Source organism: Nycticebus coucang, chromosome 2 (genome assembly GCF_027406575.1).
Source record: "Nycticebus coucang isolate mNycCou1 chromosome 2, mNycCou1.pri, whole genome shotgun sequence".
NCBI classification, from domain to species: domain Eukaryota; kingdom Metazoa; phylum Chordata; class Mammalia; order Primates; family Lorisidae; genus Nycticebus; species Nycticebus coucang.
Window position 1 is genome coordinate 120773062 of NC_069781.1, and position 19613 is coordinate 120792674.

A 19613-nucleotide genomic window follows, 5' to 3' on the forward strand; every position below is an offset into this window, starting at 1 on the left:
ATCCAGCAACACATCAAACAAATTATACACCATGACCAAGTTGGTTTTATCCCAGGGTCTCAAGGCTGGTTCAATATACGTAAATCTATAAATGTAATTCAGCACATAAACAAATTAAAAAACAAAGACCATATGATTCTCTCAATCGATGCAGAAAAAGCTTTTGATAATATCCAGCATCCCTTCATGATGAGAACACTTAAGAAATTCGGTATAGAAGGGACATTTCTTAAACTGATAGAGACCATCTACAGCAAACCCACAGCCAATATCATATTGAATGGAGTTAAATTGGAATCATTTCCACTCAGATCAGGAACCAGACAAGGCTGCCCATTGTCTCCATTGCTTTATAACATTGTAATGGAAGTTTTAGCCACTGCAATTAGGGAAGAAAAGGCAATCAAGGGTTTCCATATAGGGTCAGAAGAGATCAAACTTTCACTCTTCGCTAATGATATGATAGTATATCTGGAAAACACTAGGGACTCTACTACAAAACTCTTAGAAGTGATCAAAGAATACAGCAGCATCTCAGGTTACAAAATCAACCTTCATAAATCGGTAGCCTTTATATATACCAACAACAGTCAAGTTGAAAAAACAGTTAAGGACTCTATCCCATTCACAGTAGTGCCAAAGAAGATGAAATATTTGGGAATTTATCTAACAAAGGATGTGAAAGATCTATATAAAGAGAACTATGAAACTCTAAGAAAAGAAATAGCTGAGAATATTAACAAATGGAAAAACATACCATGCTCATGGCTGGGAAGAATCAACATAGTTAAAATGTCTATACTACCCAAAGCAATATATAATTTCAATGCAATCCCTATTAAAGCTCCACTGTCATACTTTAAAAATCTGGAAAAAACAATACTTCATTTTATATGGAATCAGAAAAAACCTCGAATAGCCAAGACATTACTCAGAAATAAAAACAAAGCAGGAGGAATTACGCTACCAGACCTCAGACTATACTACAAATCAATAGTGATCAAAACAGCATGGTATTGGCACAAAAACAGAGAGGTAGATGTCTGGAATAGAATAGAGAATCAAGAGATGAATCCAGTTACTTACCGTTATTTCATCTTTGACAAGCCAATTAAAAACATTCAGTGGGGAAAAGATTCCCTATTTAACAAATGGTGCTGGGTGAACTGGCTGGCAACCTGTAAAAGACTGAAAGTGGACCCACACCTTTCACCATTAACTAAGATAGACTCTCACTGGATCAAAGATTTAAACTTAAGACATGAAACTATAAAAAATACTAGAGGAGAGTGCAGGGAAAACCCTTGAAGAAATCGGGATGGGCGAGTATTTTATGAGGAGGACCACCCGGGCAATTGAAGCAGCTTCAAAAATACACTACTGGGACTTGATCAAACTAAAAAGCTTCTGCACAGCCAAGAACACAGTAAGTAAAGCAAGCAAACAGCCCTCAGAATGGGAGAAGATATTTGCAGGTTATGTCTCCGACAAAGGTTTAATAACCAGAATCCACAGAGAACTCAAATGCATTAGCAAGAATAGAACAAGGGATCCCATCGCAGGCTGGGCAAGGGATTTGAAGAGAAACTTCTCTGAAGAAGACAGGCGTGCGGCCTTCAGTCATATGAAAAAATGCTCATCATCTTTAATAATCAGAGAAATGCAAATCAAAACTACTTTGAGATACCATCTAACTCCAGTGAGACTAGCCTGTATCACAAAATCCCAAGACCAGAGATGTTGGCGCGGATGTGGAGAAAAGGGAACACTTTTGCACTGCTGGTGGGAATGCAAATTAATACATTCCTTTTGAAAAGAGATATGGAGAACACCTAGAGATCTAAAAATAGATCTGCCATTCAATCCTGTAATCCCTCTACTGGGCATATACCCAGAAGACCAAAAATCACATCATAACAAAGATATTTGTACCAGAATGTTTATTGCAGCCCAATTCATAATTGCTAAGTCATGGAAGAAGCCCAGGTGCCCATCAATCCACGAATGGATTAATAAATTGTGGTATATGTACACCATGGAATATTGTGCAGCCTTAAAGAAAGATGGAGACTTTACCTCTTTCATGTTTACATGGATGGAGCTGGAACATATTCTTCTTAGTAAAGTATCTCAAGAATGGAAGAAAAAGTACCCAATGTACTCAGCCCTACTATGAGACTAATTTAGGGTTTTCACATGAAAGCTATAACCCAGTTATAACCTAAGAATAGGGGGAAGGGGGAACGGGATGGGAGGGAGGGGGGAGGTGGGTAGAGGGAAGGGGATTGGTGGGATTACACCAGTGGTGCATCTTACAAGGGTATATGTGAAACTTGGTAAATGGTCTGTGAAGCTAGTGAACGATGCCCCATGATCATATCAATGTACACAGCTATGATTTAATAAAAAAAAAAAAGAAAATTAAAAAAGAGAAAAGACATTTGTGTTCAATACTTGATAAATTTGACTGTACCCTTGCAATATGCTCCATAGGTGTGGTCCCACTCTTAAACCTCCCTCTATCAAGCCATCTCCCTCCCTTCCCATATAGCCCAGACAAATACTTCTATTGGGGACTATTTTGCTGTGCAGAAACTAGAGAGAAGTGTACTTAATTCTCTTAGATCTACTTTGATTCTTGTCTCCCACATCAAAATAGCATCCTAGATGTTAACTTTGGTTTTATTTTTTTCTCCAATGCACATTCCATAACATAATCCAGTTAGTTAACCTTTCTAAAACTAGATTTTAAGATCATTCTTCTGTTTGAAAACATTGCATTGAAACAGTGGTTTTTCAGGTTTTTTTTTTTTCAAGCATTCAGTCATTAAACATTATCAGAAATGGATTCCTGAAACGTTTATATGTTTTTATATTAGTATTTATGAATCATATCCATGAATTACCATATTAATCTTAGCAAATTACTGCACTGCACAATAATATACCATGTAAAAAGCATGGGAATAATAGGAAATAAATATTTGAATATGTGTTTTTTTGTTTTTTTGTTTGTTTGTTTGTTTGCAGTTTTTGGCTGGGGCTGGGTTTGAACCCACCACCTCCAGCATATGGGGCCAATGCCCTACTCCTTTGAGCCACAGGCGCTGCCCTGAGTATGTGTTTCTAATCATGCTGAATAATAGGATAACTATTATTAGCTGATTGCTTATGACAAAATATACATTTAGGAAAGAGTTCATTCTTCATGATAGTAGGTATAAGTATTTTAAGAACCTTCTTGATGACTTCAAGTGTTTTTAGATGATGCCTTGTCAGGACGATTGCATTGCCTTTATTTTTGGCTTCATCATGTGGCTGATGAAAAGCTACCACAAGGCCAATGGGAAGTGTCAGCTTTGCTGTTTTTGAGTTGCTCCCTTGTATTTCCATTATATTGTATTTCCTTGTATTATCTTCAGTCTGCAGTTCTTGGAAAAAAATATTTTAAAACTGCTTGTCCATTTTATGATAGTTTAATTAAAACCAGATAATTTAATACATAAATCTGCTCAACCTGGCTTACAGAAACCAAAGCATGTAGCAAGGTTCTGAAAGCAAGCAAATGAGAAAGGGCAGAGCTGTCATCCCTGGTCTTGAGCCCTCATAGGGCTCCTGCATACCAGATGAGACTTGGGACCTTCTTGCATAAGACCCAAATAGTAGATCTGGTGACAATATGCATAGTAATATAAGGGAAATTTATTTTCTTATATTTTAGCTTTTTGGTTTTAGCTTGGCATTCTAAATAGAAAGCCCAACAATTTCTCTCTGCATCTCAGTGTGTTGATTTGCACCCTGTGAGGAATGCTAGCCTTGAAAATAAATTTCAAATTTCAAGTGCAATGTGTGTTAGATTAGACTACATTAGGATTATATAAACCTTCTTAACTGGAACAAAATTACCTCACTTCCTCAACCACAGACCTTTATTCAGACCTTTCTATTTTGTCCAACAGTAATAAAGCAATGATACCTTTTACTCTCTTCAAAGTCATTTTAATGAATTTTAGAAATATTGGACCATATTGTATTATGTTATTAGTTCAATTACTAGTCATATTATTTGCATGTTATCATATTACAGAGCAAAGAAGTACTGAATAAGGTAAATCATTGCAATTCCGTGATCTTTCACCAATTCATTACTCTTTAATAACCTATCACCTCTTCCTAGAGTTATGAAGTTATGAAGGTTTATGGGTCTCTTCCTCACATAATACAAATTACTTATTTACATTCTCCTTTAGTTCCAATAAAAACAATCTGTGATCTGCAGAAAAATACTTGGGTGGCTATGAGATCACTCATAATCCCACCACCATGATGTGCTCTCCATTCTTTTTTCAAACATGCTTGCAATTTCTCTGACAAATGGGCAGTAAGTGAGCAAAATTCTGACACACAGACAGACTCATTCTTATCGTCTTCCTTTGGAAGGACACAAAATTGAGAAAGGGATTCTTTTATTTATTTATTTTTATTATTAAATCATACCTGTGTACATTTGCACAATCAAGGGGTACAATATGCTGGTTTCATATACAATCTGAAATATTCTCATCAAACTGTTCAACGTAGCCTTCGTGGCATTTTCTTAGTTATTGTATGTAGACATTTGTATTCTGCATTTAGTAAGTTTTGCCTGTACCCATTCTAAGATGCACCGTAGGTGTGGCCCCAACCCATTACCCTCCCTCCACCCCAACCTCCCCCCTCCCCTCCCCTCCCTTGGCCCTTTCCCCATATTCTTGTGCCATAGTTGGGTTATAGCCTTCATACAAAAGCTATAAATTAGCTTCATAGTAGGGCTGAGTACATTGGATACTTTTTCTTCCATTCTTGAGATACTTTGCTAAGAAGAATATGTTCCAGCTCCATCCATGTAAACATGAAAGAGGTAAAGTCTCCATCTTTCTTTAAGGCTGCATAATATTCCCGATTTGATCCTATAATTCCTTTACCAGGTATATACCCAGAAGACCAAAAATCACGATATAACAAAGACATCTATACCAGAATGTTTATTGCAGCCCAATTCACAATTGCTAAGTCATGGAAGAAGCCCAAGTGTCCATCAACCCATGAATGGACTAGCAAACTGTGGTACATGTATACCATGGAATATTATGCAGCCTTAGAGAAAGGAATTCTTAATGGCTCTTCAGAGCATCCATAACTATGGCTTTCAATGCTGTAGTTGAAGGAGGAAACCCAATACTCCAAACTCAAGTGGGTTACTTTTGAATAGTCAGAAGGATAAAGTCTTGAATCACCTCTACTAGGAATTGGGTGTGGTTTCCTGAGAACTGCACAAACTGTACCCAATGCTTAGATTCCTAAACCAGACCCTCAGGCATATTCCACTGCCTGAGTATTCTTTTTTATTTATTTATTATTTTTTATTATTAAATCATAACTGTGAATATTAATGCAATCATGGGGCACCAAACACTGGTTTTATATACCATTTGACATATTTTCATCATAATGATTAACATAGCCATCATTTATATTTTACATTTAGTAAGTTTCATATGTACCATTGTAAGATGCACCGTAGGTGTGGTCCCACCAATTATTCCCCCTCTGCCCATCCTCCCCCCTCCCCTCCCTTCCTTTCCCCCCTTCCCCATATTCTTAGGTTATAATTGGGTTATAGCTTTCATATGAAAGCTCTATATTAGTTTCATAGTAGGGTTGAGTACGTTAGATACTTTTTCTTACATTCTTGAGATACTTTTCTAAGAAGAATATGTTACAGTGCTGAAGACTGCCTGGTGTTAATCTTTTTTAGCTTCTCCAGCTAAGAAAGCCCTTTGCCTTCATGTTCTTTTTCTCTAAGTCTTTCTCTGTCTCCTGCTTTGTCTTTGCTTTATCTCCCTTTCAGTATGTTTGCAAATTCTAAGGAGAACGAGTTTCCCTATTCTTTAATATGTCAGTTTTCCCTTTCTCCATCTCATCTGAAACATCTGCTTCCTTTGGGCTATGCTGCTTGACTCTAAGCGTGTGATAGAGGGTTTTATTCATTAAAACAAAAACACAACACGTTTTTTTTGCACGCCTACAAACACACACATTTGTTGTGAATCATGCTCATTATCATGAGTGGCAGTGACTAATGAGGTGGCTGCTGTGATGGTCACCCCAACCTCCTTTCAAGAATGAGACCTACTCCCCCAGCTGATGAGAGTGCTGCCATAGGGTGATGTCATCCCTGAGGATGGTCTCAGCTGAAGAAATTTGCCTTACCTAAGGAGAAAACTGTGCCAAATGGCTAATGAAGCAGGGATATAAAGGCCCATTACACTTGTCCCAACTTGAGACAACCCGAAGTGCCTTCTAGCTGCAGAGAGTCCTATAGATCAGCCGGAGTCTTTACTGAATCAGTGTCATTGTTCAGTAGCTTTCTATGACCAATTTTCTTTCTTTCCCATCTCTTCCAGAGGTGTTGATTGTAAAAGCCCTGCACACGATAGCTGATTTTCATTACAACAAATTTATAGATGACAACTTGAAATTAAGTATAAAATATTACAGAAAATCTACTGGGTTTTCCTCTTAGTGGCTCTCCCTTTGTCTCATTCTAGGGTTCCCAAAATTCTGTGTCCTCATGTGCAGGGGAAGATTCAAAATGTCTGTTACTTTTTTGCCTGAGTTTTGAAACACATTTTGAATAGTCTTACAGAATAGTTTTAAGAGTAGTACAGAGTTTTCATATAACCTTCATGCAGCTTTCCCTAATGAAAGCATCTTATATAACCATGGTATAAAGATGAAAATGAAGAGATTAAGGTTACTAACTAAACTCACAGACTTTATTCAGATTTCAACAGTTTTTCCACTAATATTTGTTTTTCCTCACAGTATCCCACATTGCATTTAATTAACATGTCTCTTTAGTCTCCACAAATCTGTGATGGTTTATCTGTATTTTCTTGCCTATCAAGACCCTGACACTTCTCAAGAGTACTAGTCAGGTATTTCATAGAATCCCTTGATTTGGGCTTCGCTGATCTTTTCTCATCATTAAATTAAGAATATGGATTTTAGGGAGGAATACCACAGAGGTACATTTCACAGCACATCATATCAGGGGACATCTGAAATTGACATGGTTTGTTATTGGTGATATGATTGATTCTTCAGTTAATGTGGTTTCTCCCACATATCCAAAAAGGTAATTATAAAGATACTATGGTTCTTTGAGGGGAATACTTTGCTTTATTACTCGGGTGTTTTGTATTCATTATTTGTATTTCTTTTTTTTTTTTAGGTGAAATAAATTTTTATTATTATTTAAACCAAAGAGAATTGACAATCTAGAAGAAAAATATAGAGAGTATTCAAATTCAACACTGTCCACTGTCTGGCTAAAACTAACCAGGTAAGTTCAATATATGAAAGAGTTTCAAAAAAAGAACTTATTGCAATCTATATTTACTGCTTATCTTGGCAAATTTATGCAACAAATTTACATGTTTTGGGCAATAAAATCTCATCCTTATTAACTAAGATTCAACTGTTTCACAAAAAATTCTTAACAATTTACTTAAAATTGAAAACTTGAGGCTTTAATTAAAGGCAGCTTAATTATTCTGTTGGTCTCATGGAGCTAAGACCCTGTAAATATTAAAGCAAACTTTTCTACCAGTACTCATGCAAATGGCCTCAAGAGAAACCCCACACATAACCTAACCCAGACAGGCACAGCAGTGCCGCCAAAGGAGGAGCATCTGATGTTGCGACCACAATCTTCAGAAACTGTTGCCAGATGTGGCGACTGAGCACTAAGGTACCATAGGTTCAAGGAGGGCTTCACTTCACACTGAATCTTCTCTGAATAAACCCTGAATTTAGAGAGAATTAAATAATATGTTTTAAATAACAGGCTGTTGGAACAGCACCAGGGATCAGCTGGACTCCAGGCCACAGTGGGGAAGCAGCTCTGGACTCACACCAGCCCTGCGTCTCTACTCAGACCCTGGCCAAGGAGGCGCCCAGGACACTCAGATCAACAGCCTCAGGGGTCTGCACAGAGTACAGGGACAGAGCCAAGTCCTGCCCAGGACCAGCAGTTTCCCAGAGCCCAGGTAGCACCTGGGACTAAGCGGATGTGCCAGCGTTCGTGGGATGGAATTTCTGACCCTCCACGACAACTCATGAAGTTGTGTTCATCCCTACACACCATGTGTGCTACTGAGAAAGACCTTCCCTGTGTCAAGAATTTGCTTTTAATTTTTTTTTAAATTTTATTTATTTATTTATTTTTTATTGTTGGGGATTCATTAAGGGTACAATAAGCCAGGTTACACTGATTGCAATTGTTACGTAAAGTCCCTCTTGCAATCATGTCTTGCTCCTATAAAGTGTGACACACACCAAGGCCCCACCCCCCTCCCTCCGTTCCCCTTTCTGCTTTCCCCAACTCATAACCTTAATTGTCATTAATTGTCCTCATATAAAAATTGAGTACATAGGATTCATGCTTCGCCATTCTTGTGATGCTTTACTAAGAATAATGTCTTCCACTTCCATCCAGGTTAATACGAAGGATGTAAAGTCTCCATTTTTTTTAATGGCTGAATAGTATTCCATGGTGTACATATACCACAGCTTGTTAATCCATTCTTGGGTTGGTGGGCATTTAGGCTGTTTCCACATTTTGGCGATTGTAAATTGAGCTGCAATAAACGGTCTAGTACAAGTGTCCTTATGATAAAAGGATTTTTTTCCTTCTGGGTAGATGCCCAGTAATGGGATTGCAGGATCAAATGGGAGGTCTAGCTTGAGTGCTTTGAGGTTTCTCCATACTTCCTTCCAGAAAGGTTGTACTAGTTTGCAGTCCCACCAGCAGTGTAAAAGTGTTCCCTTCTCTCCACATCCACGCCAGCATCTGCAGTTTTGAGATTTTGTGATGTGGGCCATTCTCACTGGGGTTAGATGATATCTCAGGGTAGTTTTGATTTGCATTTCTCAAATCAAAAAATGATGAACATTTTTTCATGTGTTTGTTAGCCATTTGTCTGTCGTCTTTAGAGAAAGTTCTATTCATGTCTCTTGCCCATTGATATAAGGGATTGTTGGCTTTTTTCATGTGGATTAATTTGAGTTCTCTATAGATCCTAGTTATCAAGCTTTTGTCTGATTGAAAATATGCAAATATCCTTTCCCATTGTGTAGGTTGTCTCTTTGCTTTGGTTATTGTCTCCTTAGCTGTACAGAAGCTTTTCAGTTTGATGAAGTCCCATTTGTTTATTTTTGTTGTTGTTGCAATTGCAGTGGCAGTCTTCTTCATGAAGTCTTTCCAAAGGCCAACATCTTCCAGTGTTTTTCCTATTCTTTCTTTGAGGATTTTTATTGTTTCATGCCTTAAATTTAAGTCCTTTATCCATCTTGAATCAATTTTTGTGAGTGGGGAAAGGTGTGGGTCCAGTTTCAGACTTTTACATGTAGACATCCAGTTCTCCCAACACCATTTATTAAATAGGGAGTCTTTCCCCCAAGGTATGTTCTTGTTTGGTTTATCGAAGATTAGGTGGTTGTAAGATGTTAGTTTCATTTCTTGGTTTTCAATTCGATTCCAAGTGTCTATGTCTCTGTTTTTGTGCCAGTACCATGCTGTCTTGACCACTATGGCTTTGTAGTACAGACTAAAATCTGGTATGCTGATGCCCCCAGCTTTATTTTTATTACTAAGAACTGCCTTAGCTATATGGGGTTTTTTCCGGTTCCATACAAAACGCAGAATCATTTTTTCCAAATCTTGAAAGTACGATGTTGGTATTTTGATAGGAATGGCATTGAATAGGTAGATAGCTTTGGGAAGTATAGACATTTTAACAATGTTGATTCTTCCCATCCATGAGCATGGTATGTTCTTCCATTTGTTAATATCCTCTGCTATTTCCTTTCTGAGGATTTCATAGTTTTCTTTATAGAGGTCCTTCACCTCCTTCGTTAGGTATATTCCTAGGTATTTCATTTTCTTGAAACTATGGTGAAGGGAGTTGTGTCCTTAATTAGCTTCTCATCTTGACTGTTATTGGTGTATACAAAGGCTACTGACTTGTGGACATTGATTTTATATCCTGAAACATTACTGTATTTTTTGATGACTTCTAGGAGTCTTGTGGTTGAGTCTTTGGGGTTCTCTAAGTATAAGATCATGTCGTCAGCAAAAAGGGAGAGTTTGACCTCCTCTGCTCCCATTTGTAGGCCCTTTATTTCCTTGTCTTGCCTAATTGTATTGGCTAGAACTTCCAGCACTATGTTGAATAGTAATAGTGACGGAGGACAACCTTGTCTGGTTCCAGTTCTAAGAGGAAAAGCTTTCAGTTTTACTCCATTCAGTAAAATACTGGCTGTGGGTTTGTCATAGATAGCTTCAATCAGTTTTAGAAATGTGCCACCTATGCCTATACTCTTCAGTGTTCTAATTAGAAAAGGATGCTGGATTTTATCAAATGCTTTTTCTGCATCTATTGAGAGGATCATGTGATCTTTATTTTTGCCTCTGTTAATATGGTGGATAATGTTTATGGACTTGCGTATGTTAAACCAGCCTTGCATCCCTGGGATGAAGCCTACTTGATGGTGATGAATGACTTTTTTGATGATAAGCTGTAATCTATTGGCTAGGATTTTGTTGAGAATTTTTGCGTCTATGTTCATGAGTGAGATTGGTCTGAAATTCTCCTTTTTGTTTGGGTCTTTTCCTGGTTTTCGCATCACGGTGGTGCTTGCTTCATAGAATGTGTTGGAGAAGATTCCTTCTTCCTCAATTTTTTGGAATAATTTCTGCAGTACAGGAATAAGCTCTTCCTTGAAGGTTTGATAGAATTCTGGAGTGAAGCCTTCTGGACCAGGGCATTTTTTGGTTGGAAGATTTTTTATTGTTTCTTTGATCTCAGTGCTTGAAATTGGTCTGTTCAGGAACTCTATTTTTCCTGGCTGAGTCTAGGGAGAGGGTATGATTCCAAATATTGATCCATTTCCTTCACATTGTCAAATTTCTGGGCGCAGAGTTTCTGGTACTATTCAGAGATGATCTCTTGTATCTCTGTGGGATCAGTTGTTATTTCCCCTTTATCATTTCTGATTCAGGTTACTAGAGATTTTACTTTTCTATTCCTCCTTAGTCTGGCCAATGGTTTATCTATTTTATTTATTTTTTCAAAAAACCAACTCCTTGTTTCATTAATTTTCTGAATGATTCTTTTGTTTTCAATTTCATTGAGCTCTGATTTGATTTTGGATATTTCTTTTCTTTTACTGAGTTTAGGCTTAGATTGTTCTTCTTTTTCCAATTCCATAAGATCTCTTGTGAGATTGTTGATGTGCTCTCTTTCTGTTTTTCGAATGTAGGCATCTAAAGCGATGAATTTTCCTCTCAAAACTGCTTTTGCAGTATCCCACAGGTTTTGGTAGCTTGTGTCTTCATTGTTGTTATGCTCAAGGAAGTTAATGATTTCCTGTTTTTTTCTTCCTGCATCCATCTGTTATTCAACAGAAGATTGTTTAATTTCCATGCCTTTGGGTGGGTCGAGCATTTTTGTTAGAGTTGAGTTCCACCTTTAGTGCCTTATGGTCTGAGAAGATACAAGGTAAAATTTCAATTCTTTTGATTTTGTTGATATTTGTTTTGTTTCCCAGGATAAGATCAATTTTGGAGAATGTTCCATGGGGTGATGAGAAGAATGTATATTCTTTAAGTTTGGGGTGGAGTGTTCTATATGCATCTATCAAGCACAGTTGTTCCAGGGTCTCATTTAAATCTCTTATATCTTTGTTTAATTTCTGTTTAGAGTATCCGTCCAGCTCTGTAAGAGGAGTGTTAAAGTCCCCTGTTATTATGGTATTATCAGATATCATATTGCTCAGACTGAGTATGGTCTGTTTCAAGAATCTGGGAGCATTTAAATTGGGTGCATAGATATTTAGAATTGAAATGTCTTCCTGTTGTATTTTTCCCTTGACCAATATAAAGTGACCATCTTTGTCTTTTTTGACTTTAGTTGCTTTAAATCCACATGTATCTGAAAATAAGATTGCAACTCCTTTTTTCTTCTGAATTCCATTTGCCTGAAAAATTGTCTTCCAACCCTTGACTCGAAGCTATAATTTGTCTTTTGAAGCCAGGTGTGTTTCTTGGAGAGAGCAAATGAATGGCTTGTGTTTTTTAATCCAGTCAGCCAATCTATGTCACTTCAGTTGGGAATTCAAGCCATTAACATTTATTGGGATAATTGATAGTGTGGTAGTATTCTATTCGTCTTATTTTGTGAGAGTCCATTGCTTAGTTTTATCTTTTGCATCAGTGTGAAGGTTTGGTTCTGTCCTTTAATTTCTGAGTTCTTACTTTGCTGATGATCCATTGTGGTGGTCAGTGTGCAGAACAGGTTGAAGTATTATCTGTAGAGCTGGTCTTGTGGCGAATTTCCTCAATGTTTGTTTATCCGTAAATGATTTGATTTCTCCGTCAATTTTGAAGCTTAGCTTAGCAGGGTACAGAATTCTGGGCTGGAAATTGTTCTGTTTAAGTAGATTAAAAGTAGATGACCATTGTCTTCTTGTTTGGAAAGTTTCATTAGAGAAGTCTGCGGTCACTCTGATGGATTTGCCCCTGTAGGTCAACTGGCGCTTACTCCTGGCAGCTTGCAGAATCTTTTCTTTTGTCTTGACTTTGGACAGGTTCATCAAAATGTGTCTTGGAGAAGCTTGGTTAGAGTTGATGCGACCTGGGGTCCGATAGCCCTCTGAAAGCAGTGTGCCAGAATCTTTGGTGATATTTGGGAAATTTTCTTTTATAATATTCTCTAGTATGGCTTCCATTCCTCTGGGGCATTCTTCTTCCCCTTCTGGGATTCCTATAACTCATATGTTGGAACGCTTCATAAAGTCCCATAATTCTGACATTGAACGTTCTGCTTTCTCTCTCTTCTTTTCTGCCTCTTTTACTATCTGAGTTATCTCATAAACTTTGTCTTCTACCTCTGAAATTCTTTCTTCTGCATTGTCTAACTTGTTGCTGATACTTTCCATTGCGTCTTTAAGTTCCCTAATTGACTGTTTCAGTTCGTTCACCTCTGCTACATCCTTTTTATATTCTTCATATCGTTCATCTCTTATCTGATTGTGTTTTTTGATTTCCTTTTGGTTCTTTTCCACTTTATTAGCAGTTTCCTTCATTGTTTCCATCATTTCTTTCATTGTTTTCAACATGTGTATTCTAAATTCCCTTTCTGTCATTCCTTACATTTCTTTATAGGTGGAATCCTCTGCAGTAGCTACCTCATGGTCCCTTGGCGGGGTTGTTCTGGACTGGTTCTTCATGTTGCCTGGAGTTTTCTGCTGATTCTTCCTCGTGAATGATTTCTTTTATCTGTTTCCTTGCCCTAATTTTCCTTTCACTTCCTCTTGCTCTTTAAGTTCTTGTGCCTGTGGACTAAGGGTTACAGGACCAGAAGGGTGAGAAGGTTGAAGAGCAAAAAAGGGATGAAAGAAAGGAAGACCAAGTGATAGAAAAAAAAGAAAAATAGAGAAAGGAGAGGGGGTGAGCAAAAGGATAATTGACAAAAAGAATAGAGGCACAGAAAGAGGATGACAGAGCAATATAGGTGTACAGTAGGGTACTTTGACACACCTTAAAAAAGACCCACCTTTGCGGGTGCCCAGTTAGGTGGTTCTCTTGAGGTCAGCAGCTCTTTGCTAACCTGATCATCCACAGTACCCCACCTCCACCAAGTAGAGAGGAATGACAAAAATGCTATAAATCAAAGCAAAGCAAGCAAACAGAAAACTTTATGGGATAAAATTGGGTGAAAAACCAAATAATCGTGGTAGAAACACTAGCAAAAATGAAGTTCTAGTTATTGAAAAAGGCAGCAATGGGAAATTATAATTAAACTAGAAAAATTGCGAAAGAAAAAGGATCTGTATGGAAAAGGTTGAAATTAAAAAACAAAACAACATCAACAACATCAAAATAAACAAAAAAAAAACAACCAAACCAAAAAAAAAATAATAAAAATACCAAAGAAAACACAACCAAAAACAAAGCAGTATGTATATGTTATTGAATATTGTCTGAGCAACATGTGTTCTTCTGGGGTATGAGATGTCAATCACTGTTCTGATACAACTGGAGGCTGCTGATTTCTCAAACCCCAGCAGGTAGACACCCTAAATCTCTCTTTGGCCCACTTAAAAGGCACTTTGAACTTGTAAACTTGCTGAGCAGAAGGTTTCCCAGGAAAGTGCTTGTCGCTGGAATCACTGCGGAAGTGGCTATCCACTTACCCAGTGTGCCAAAACCGGTCTCACTCTGCCCCTGCGCGTTAGGGCTGCAAGGTGGCTCAGACCCCACCCTTAGGCTACTTGGTCGCTGGGTTACCAGCTCCCACCCGATTCTAGCTCTGCAACCCTGAGGGCGGAGCTTGCCGGGGTAGATCGCTTGCAATGGCTCCCTGTGACCCACAGCCAAACACTATTAGCTCCGTCTGGCTCAGCGGCTCAGATTGGGGTCCTAGACAATGGCCAAAGTTCTCCGCACTCCCGCTCAGGCTCTCCCCAAGGCAGTTCAACTGAGTGCCAAGTCCAAAGACACCAAAACAGTTCACAGTTAAGGCCTTTCTGGTTTGCAGTCTCGCTGCTACTGAACTTACAGTTGCGGGCGGGTTTAGATGGATTGAACACACGTGACCACTTGCCGTTTTTCCATGGTTTTAGTCCTCCTCTTGGGGTCCAGAAGTCTCTCGCTGACTCCCTGTATCCTCACAGGGGTGATGATAGGCAGATCCCACCAGCCAGAGATGCGTGGAGTCCTATCTCCCCAGACTCATGGTGCCCAGATGCAAGGAAGCTGTTACTCGGCTGCCATCTTGCTCCACCTTTTCCATTATTTGTATTTCTTTTTTTTTTTTTTTGTAGAGACAGAGTCTCACTCTACCGCCCTCGTGTAGAGTGCTGTGGCATCACACGGCTCACAGCAACCTCTAACTCTTGGGCTTACGCGATTCTCTTGCCTCAGCCTCCAGAGCAGCTGGGACTACAGGCGCCCGCCACAACGCCTGGCTATTTTTTTGTTTCAGTTTGGCTGGGGCCGGGTTTGAACCCGCCACCCTTGGCACATGGGGCTGGCACCCTACTCACTGAGCCACAGGCGCCGCCCGATTATTTGTGTTTCTCTTGTAAGGAAGATCTGTCCATTTCTTGTAAATACATTAGTTGTATTTCTCTTGTAAGGAAGATCTGTCCATTTTCCTTATTTATTTTGTTTATTTATTTTTTCAGGCAGACTGTCACTATGTTGCCCTCGGTAGAGTGCCATAGCATCACAGCTCACAGCAACCTCAAACTCTTGGGCTTAAGTGATTCTCTTTCCTCAGCCTCCCAAGTAGCTGGTACTACAGGCTCCCACCATAATTCCAAACTATTTTTTTTGTTGCAGTTGTCATTCTTGTTTTAGCTGGCCCAGGCCAGGTTCAAACCTGCCAGCCTGGATGTATGTGGCCAGCGTCCTACCCACTGAGCTATGGGCACCACCTCCTCACTCATTTATTAATTGTATTATTTACTTAGACACTACAGACTCATAAATGTTTACCTAATTTTTTAGCTTCTAATGCAATGCTACTGTTATTTATTTTTTTCCCCTCAGATTGTCCCATCATTCCAAGTTCTTTAAAGCTGACTTCTATTTCATTTTGATGTATTTTATCCTTGCTTTTTGTTTGTTTGTTTGTTTGCATTTTATTACTTTCTTACTTTCTGACACCACAATATGGTCTGGGCGAATTTTTAGTTTTTTCTGTCCTAGGACTGAAGATGCCAATTCTCCAAGGAGCCCTCATTCTTTTTGTAGAATGGTATTTAATTACCAAAATCTGGGCATGATGGATGCACATTGGTACTGGGGTGTCACCCTTTCAGGGCCTTCTAAGCAGACAGAATTAGATACATGGATATGCACAGATGCCTTTTACCTCTATTCATTTCTGCATCCATTCACCTGTCTATCCATCTGTCTCTATATAAATATAAGTTTATACTGACAGTTCTGATCCCAAAGCAATGCCAGAATTTATGGTAGTATTACCCCTCTCACTGATAACTTATTTTCACTAATGGCAAAACTCCAGAATCCCATCATTCATAATACATTTATATATTTGTTCAACCCCAGTGTACAAGTGAAGGAATTTCTTAATGGCAAACCCATTTCCCTATGGGAAACAAATTTATCAATTACAATACAGATTCTTTTGGTTTGTTTCTTAACAGATTTGGAATCCTTGAATGGCAGTGCTACTAATGTGAATATTCTTAGCATTTTCTATGCCGTGGGCTGGTTTTTCTGACTCCTATTCACAGAAATTGAAAATCGGATGACTACTGTATTCTCTGAGATATAACCCAATCAGTCCCTCTGACAACACACATTTCTACAATGAAAACCATGATAAACATCTACTTCTTTTAAATACCTAAGTGTAAGTTTCCAGAATGTTCTTCGATATAGATTTAAATTTTATACTCTTGTAGGGAAGAAAGTGTTCTGCCTAAAATAAGTTTCTAGATTTTTTAGCCTTTTTTTCTTATATTTATTTTTATACTAAGGGTTTTTTAAGACCAGAATTTGTCTCTGTAATAATTCACTGAAGTCATCTCATTTTATTAAAGAAAATTTATGTTTCCATTTCTTGGGGCTAATTTAAATGCATATCAGAAGGGCCATATATAAGCCTTGGTTCTTTAAGATTAAACTGAGTAAGGGTGGATATGTCATTTCATCTATTTCATCTTCTTTTTCTTGTATAAATAGGGGCATGATGTCAGTTTTTCTTTAAAAGAATTGATTTGACAGTACTTTGTAAATAATAAAATATCAAACACTAGGTCATTAATTTATTAGGTGCCTCTGTGTATAGCACAGATGAATGATTTTCCATTGAAACTATCAATAAATATTTATTAAGAGCTACTATAAAAATTGGATAAGATGTGAGCCTGCTCAAGAAACTTAGCTATGGCACCATGAATCAGCCCACCTGAACTCATTGATGTTTTCATGGCACAGCCTAGCAATATGGGACAAGAATTGACAACACAGATTTGAGACCCAGATGTGTCATATTTTAAATCACATCTCTAAATTTTCTAACACATTAACTTGGGCCTGTGACTTAATCTCTTTGTGATTATTAGCCCCCTTATCTTAAATTAGATAGGAATACTTGATTTGTGAAGTCCTTGTAAAGATTAAAAGCAATCCTCTATATACAGCATATTTCATGGTACACAGACTATAATAGGCATTCAATAATAAATATTATTTTAATTTTTGCCTAGATATGTGCTGCGTATTCCATGGAGGAAAATACACAACCTTTGTAAAGATTTAGTTTTTGTTTCAATTTTACACCTTCAGAACTTAACTCCTCATGTTGCCTAGTGCCATGAGTAATAAAGTGGAATTCTGCCCCAGGCTGTTGGATCTCAGAATACTCTTTTAACCTCTATGCTGTCATAGTGGGGCTGACTATTCCTCCTTCTCTTCCTCCTCCCCTCACTTCCTTTTATTCTTTTTCTGATTTTAGGTTTTAGTTACCCTCAGCATTCTACTATCTCTTTTTTATATGCTAAAGTACACCACCCTGAATTTATAGTAGAACAAAAATAAATAATGGTCAGTATTAACATAGGTTGATGTTAAGATAAGTCAGTCTATAAGACTGTATCAGTCTTCACAAACTAAAAACACACATTTTATGATGAATTCCATGCACCTTAAGTTGAAAGTTGAGTAACTTTGTTCTCGACAGGATCCGCCACTGCGAATATGAAGCAAAAGCTCATAGTTCTCCTGTCACTGTCTTTTGGGGTTTGGGGGTTGGAAGCAAACCTTTATCTTCCTAAGAAAAGAATCTTCTATTAATTCAGTATTTGTAACAGGAAGAACTTTTCCTTTTTTTTTTTTTAGCATTAGAGCAGGAAAATACGGAACGCTTCATGAATTTGCGTGTCATCCTTGTGCAGGAGCCATGCTAATCTTCTCTGTATCATTCCAATTTTAGTAAATGTGCTGCTGAAGTGAGGACCAGGAAGAGCTTTTCCTTAGCAGATAAAAGAAGTGGGTATGGAAGAACAATAGAAATGTGGAAAATGACAGAGCACCTTAGCATTGCCTTACTGGGCCCTTTGCATTTTATACCATTGGTTTACTAAAACCAAAAAACAGCAAGGAAACCAGAAACAACAACAAAAGAGTGACACCCATTTCATAAGGCAAAAGATTGTTTAAAGCTGCTATAAAGTTGGAGTAAAGCAGTGCCATAGGCTAATTGTACTGTTCCACCTTTGATGTCCAGTTTCTGTGTCAAGGGAAAGTGCTGGGCTGGGCCGTGGTCTCTCTCTCATTGTCTGGCACAGCTGGTCACTCGAGGCCAGCTCTTGCTGGAATGCCTAGTATAGACCACTTCTCAGTCTACTGGAATGTACCTTATTCTAAAGGCATCCCTTTAATTTACTTTCCCAGAAAGAGACACATGGAGTGGGTGTAATGTCTACTTAGGTTCACAGGTTTTACAAAACTATGATTGCACTAAGGAATATAAAAAAAGACATGAATTTACATTTCCTTCATATTAGAACTGAGTACATTGGATTCTTGCTTCTCCATTCTTGTGGTGCTTCACGAGGCACACCTCTTGAGTGCTGGACACAATCATAAGAGGGACTTGATCTAACAAATGCAATCCGTGTGACCTAATACTTTGTACCCTCCATGAATCCCAAACAATAAAAAAAAAAAAGCCATGAATTTAAAGCTGGCAGAGGTAACTGTTACTTTTAGACTCCTGTTTTCATAGACAAACTGTGGTTAGAGAAATAATGCAAAAGACCTCGGGAAACTCAACAAACTAAGTGTGTGAGTTGGGACCAAGGTCCCAATCTCCTGCCTTCTAGGTATGCTCGCTCTGCAGTGCCACACCTGGCCTCTGCTAGAGTCAAATAAAAGGGGTGCAGCTGGGCTAAGCAATGTACCTGAGACTGGAGTCTTCCTGCAGTTAACAAGCCCCCTCCCCGTGAACAACTCTCTAGTCTGGATAGTCGTTATATTTCTCTAGCACGTCACAGCTCTTTAAACCTACTTGCCTACTCTGTCCAATTTAATCCTCATCATAATTGAGTGGAAGTAGATATAATTTGTCTCTCTCTCTCTCTCTTTTTTTTTTAAAGAGGGAATGCCAGTTTCAGATACTTTCTCAATTACTTTCTAGCATTGGTGCATTTTATATTTTTCTTCTTATTTGGAATTTTAAAAAATAAGCAAAAGATATTTATGTTAGCTCATATTTTAGTAAGATCCCTTAGAGTACATACACCACAGGAGTTTAATTAAATTCTGAATCTTATTTAGATTACTCAATGCTTAAACCTTTATAGGGATGTCCTGATCCCTAATTCAGGAGTAGGAATTCCTGCAGAGGGTTGAAGATTTCTCTAAGGAACATCTATTCTAACACTCAATGAACATGTGACTCCAGCTTTAGTGCATTTTTCACTATCCCTTGAGCCTTTATTTTAAGAGAAATTGTCTTTGGATTTCA

At 38.1% G+C, this 19613-nt stretch overlaps 1 non-coding gene across 1 annotated transcript; it reads right to left on the minus strand.

Moving 5' to 3' along the window:
- Positions 1 to 17994: 17994 nt before the first annotated feature.
- LOC128580022 (U6 spliceosomal RNA) lies at positions 17995 to 18101 on the minus strand. Its single transcript, XR_008378385.1, has one exon. It is a non-coding gene; the product is annotated as a U6 spliceosomal RNA (small nuclear RNA).
- Positions 18102 to 19613: the final 1512 nt, after the last annotated feature.